The following is a 4,588-nucleotide window of genomic DNA, read 5'->3' as shown; positions in this document are numbered from 1 at the left end:
GGCGGCTCTTTCATTTACACTGAGGTTTAAGTCCCGCTTCGTGCCCCATGTTTGAGAATGAAAATCATAAACCACCCTTTGAAATAACGAATGCAGCAGGATGTTATTGACCCTGCCTGAAAGCAGACAGCCCATTGGAGAAATGCAGTGGGGTTTGGGGTAATACTTCACTGCACATTTACCCTTGCTAAACTCCCTCCCCACCTTGTGGGGTCCCAGAGCCCGGTATCCGAGACGCCTTCGCTGCAACTTTATCCGAAGCCCGAGTCAGCTGACACAGGCCAGCCGTGGGTGTTTCATCACAGTGTGAATATACCCTCACATCATGCCTACACTGCGATTAGAATCATAGAATACCAGGGTTGGAAGGGACCTCAGGAGGTATCTAGTCCAACCCCCTGCTCAAAGCAGGACCAATCCCCAGACAGGTGCCTGGGAAGTGGGGCAGGGCACCTGTCTCAAAGCCCGGGGCAGCTGACTCAGGCGTGTGGGGCCTGGGCTGCAGGGCTATACATTTACAGTGGCGATGTAGGGGCTTGAGCCCAGCCTCAGAGCCCCGGCAAGGGGCGAGGGTCTCCGAGCCCAGGCTGCAGCCTGAGCCCAAAGAGCCACACGGCAGTTTGGAGCCCCAGTCAGAGCAATGGACGCGGTGGGACGAGATTTATTATTTCTAGGGTTACCATACGTCCGGATTTTCCCGGACATGTCCGGCTTTTTGGTCCTCAAATCCCCATCCGGGGGGAATTGCCAAAAAGCCGAACATGTCCAGGAAAACGCCGGCATCCCTGCCCCAGTCCCCTGCTTACCTGAGCGGCTCCGGCAGGCTGCGAGCTGCAGGCGGATTCCCTGCTGCTCCCCCCAGACACCTCAGCTCTGTGTAGCAGAAGAGCGGAGCTGTCCGAGCGCTACCGGCTTCACGGTTTGCCGGGCAGCCCCCAGACCTCCAGACCCCGCGCCCCCGGCCGGGCGCATCCCCTCCCGGCCTCCGGCTGCGCTGGGGAAGTGCCCGGCCGGGGGGGCAGCGGGTCGGGGGGCTGCCCGGCAGACCGTGAAGCTGGTAGCGCTTGGGCAGCTGTTTCCTGTGGCTGGGAGGGAGGAGGGGGAGGGGGCGGAGTTGGGGCGGGGCCATTGGGGAAGGGGCGGGGTCAGGGCCCCATGGAGTGTTCTCTTTTTTAAAACCTTAAATATGGTAACCCTGTTATTTCCCTCCCCAGACACACGGCCGGGAACCGCCCGCCCGCCCGCCCGCCCGCGCCCCCTGCGCTGCCCCCAGCCCGCGTGAGCAGATCCCCGGGGGGGCCTTTGTCCTGCCTGCCCCGGGGTCCCTCCGCCAATCAGGGAGCGGGGAGGCGCGCGGCCGCGCCCACGCCCCCTCCGCCAATAGAAAGCCGAGCGTGAGAAAGTAGCGAGAACTACGCTTCCCAGTGCGCACCGGGATAGGCCACTTCCGCTTCCTGCGGCACGTGTGGCAGTGGATAGGGGCAACCAAACGTCACTTCCGCTCTGAGGAGAATCGGGTGTACGGTGCTCAGCCTGTCCCGCGGCGCTTCCGCCCTCTCGAGCCCAGGTAAGGGAGGGCCCCGGGGTCAGCCTGACCCTCCCCCCCGAGGCTCCCCGGCCGCGCCCCCCGCCCGGAGCCCCCCCGGCACCTTCCCGCTTCTCAGGCGAACTCTCGTGTCCCGGGGCCGGGGCCTGGTCCCTGGCGGCCCCGCCCCTCGGCCGGGCGCTGCGCTGCGGGGGGGCCTCAGCCCCGGGGTCTCTGGGCCGGGCCCCGCTGCTCCCCGGGCCCGAGCAGCGCCCCCGGGATCGGCCCCGCCCCCCCCCGGGTCCGACCCCTCCCCGCGGCCAATGCCAGGGCTCCAGAGGGAGCGATCGGACCCGAGAGACCCGGCAATCGGGGGCCAGGGATCACGCTGTGGGCGGGAGGGGCAGGGCGGGGATCAGTCAGTGGGGGGACGGGGTGCCCGGGGGGGGGCAGCCCAGGGGCCGGCGTAGGGGGCGGCGGTTCACTTTCAGGAGTCGGGTGTACCCCAGGTTACAGCCGTAGCGATACCAGCGTGTCACAGCGCAGGATGGCTGGACAGGGCTGACGTTCTCATCTTTACCATCTAATTATAACATAAATCAACTGGAATGTAACTATTGTACTTGCGTTTCAGCGCACAGGCTCTAGATCAGTATAGAATCTCAGGGTTGGAAGGGACCTCAGGAGATCATCTAGTCCAACCCCCTGCTCAAAGCAGGACCAATCCCCAGAAGAAACTGACTCCACCATGACGATAAGGATGAGAACCGATCAGCTGCGTAGAACAGATATGCGCAAGTCGTATGAAAATTTACTATGTACTGACTTTGCTAGTGCTTTTTATGTAGCATGTTGCAAAACTAGGGAAATATCTAGATGAGTTGCTGTACCCCCTGAAAGACCCCTGTTCTGGGTAGGTAAAGTCACCCCATTACTAATTGTATTTTGAATTTCTCTGTTAATTGTGCAACAGTCTAGAACACTAGTGTGCAGGGAAAGAGCCTGGGGGGGAATTTTGATATGAAATTATTTCCTGTTCTGACATGTCCCCAATTGCCCTTTTTGCCCTAACAGGCTGCAGAGCAACATCCATGTTTTGCTCCAGCTCAGTCCATCCTTCCAGGGACCAGAAAAGGGAAATGGCTGCAATGGAGCCAGTCAAGGTAGGGATTATCGGGGAGTTGCTGGTGGGTTCCTGTTGGGGAGAGAGAAGGGCAGTAAATACATAGGAGGTGGGCACTTGGGGGGGGTGGAGGTTGGTCTGAAGGTGGGAGGGGTTAGGAATTACATCAGGTGGAGAAAGGGGGGGGCAAGGTGTGAAAAACGTGCTGGGATTTGGTTACAGTGAGGCCTAGATGGTAGGAACAGACCCCTGGGGTTTGTGGGTGGGAATTCCCTAATTTGTGTAACAGGAAACAACCCCCCTGGAGTGGGCTGGGAAAACTTACCAGAGTCCAATACTAGAGCCTGAACCTACTACCCAGAAGCTGCTGTGAGATATAAAGGGGCCCCCACCAGCAGTGTTCCTCTAATTTTTTATGTCCATATGTGGAATTAATTTTGTTATGTGTCACACATCACCTCCATATTGATGCACATAACAAAATTCATGTGGTGAGGATGGTGCCGAGTGGTTCAGATTGTGGGAGGGGGTTCAGGGCTGGGTCGGGGTTGGAGTGCTGGGTGTGTGTGAGGGCTCTGGGGTGGGGCTGGGAATGTGGGGTTCAGAGTGCGGAAGGTGGCTCGGGGCTGGGGCAGAGGGTCAGGGGGGCTGAGGGCCCCTGGCTAGCGGGGCTGGAGATGAGGGGTTCAGGAGGGGGCTTGGGCCTGGGGCAGAGGGTTGGGTGCAGGGGGTGAGGGCTCCGGCTAGGGGTGAAGGCTGTGGGGTGGGGCCAGGGATGACAGGTTCGGGGTGCGGGATGGGGCTCAGGGCTGGGGCAGAGGGTTGTGGGGGGGACAAGGGCCCTGTCTGGGGTTGTGGGCTCTGGGGTGAGGCTGGGGATGAGGGGTTTGGGGGTACAGGCTGCCCTGGGGCTGTGGTAGGGAGAGAGGACTCCCCCGAGTCCTCTCTCACCACAGCAGCTTGGGGGAGGGAGAGAGGCGACTCAGGGAGGGGCTGCGGAAAGGGCTTCTCTCCCACCGCGGCATGTCAGGGGCAAGTCCGTGTTTGGGGCCGGGGGAGGGGCGCCTTTCTCCCAGCTGCGGCAAGTCCAGGGCAGGTCCACACTGGGGCCGGTGGGGAGGGGTGCCTTTCCCTGCCGCAGTCCCGAGTCCCTTCTCAGGGCTTAATAGGCAGCTGCGCGACCATGCACCTTAGAGGGAACTTAGCCCTCCAGAGAGGCCCAGGGAAGACACCCCATCCCCTCCCATCTAGTTGTTATCAATGGGGAGGGTGTTGCAATTCCCATCATAGTGTTATCCGTGGACTCTGCTGGGAGCTTCATCTCCTGTATCAGTCTCTAGCTAGTAGGTGAGTGATGACTGTGAAGACCCCTTTCCCCTCTCTCCTCTCGGAGGGGTGAAGGGCTCTCTTTTTCTCCCCTCACCCTAATGCTTCCTGCCTGTTCCGATGGGGTAGGTGTGGGATTATGCTGTCTGCCTGCCTCCCAGAGCTTCCATGTGATTGGCCCTCCTCTCCTGTGAATTGTGGGGTTGTCAGTAGGCAGCAGGTACTGAGTGAGGGGCTCTTTCTCTTTCAGGGGCCAGTGACCTTCGAGGAGGTGGCTGTGTATTTCACCAAGGAAGAGTGGACTCTGCTGGACCCCGCTCAGAGAGCCCTTTACAGAGCCGTCATGCAGGAGAACTATGAGAATGTGACCTTGCTGGGTAAGGATTCCTGTCCGCTCGGTTATTAGAAGGGGAAGTGAAGAGTTAAGTTTCACAACACCCCACAGTGCAACCTCAACTCTGCCCTGTTTCAGCAACACCCCAACAGGCAAATGACACCTACACTAGCACTCTACCCTCCTGACCACGGAGCAGTTTGGGAACAGAGCACAGGAGCAGTATAGCACAAAGTCTAACACCTTCTCTTTGCTAAGGCAAAACTTGGGATTAGGTCCC

The 4,588-nt window shown here is 59.9% G+C and overlaps 1 long non-coding RNA gene across 1 annotated transcript; it reads left to right on the top strand.

Annotated features, from left to right (window-relative positions):
- The first annotated feature begins 1,482 nt into the window (after window positions 1–1,482).
- On the top strand, window positions 1,483–4,263 carry LOC115271292. The gene is made up of 3 exons (XR_003899894.1): window positions 1,483–1,567; window positions 2,600–2,688; window positions 4,225–4,263. It is a non-coding gene; the product is annotated as an uncharacterized LOC115271292 (long non-coding RNA).
- Window positions 4,264–4,588: the final 325 nt, after the last annotated feature.

The sequence above is a fragment of the Terrapene carolina genome, unplaced genomic scaffold, assembly GCF_002925995.2.
Source record: "Terrapene carolina triunguis isolate 2854851 unplaced genomic scaffold, T_m_triunguis-2.0 Scaffold257, whole genome shotgun sequence".
Classification (NCBI taxonomy): Eukaryota; Metazoa; Chordata; order Testudines; family Emydidae; genus Terrapene; species Terrapene triunguis.
Note: the sequence above shows the minus strand (reverse complement) of the source record. Positions and strands in the feature narration are given on the sequence as shown.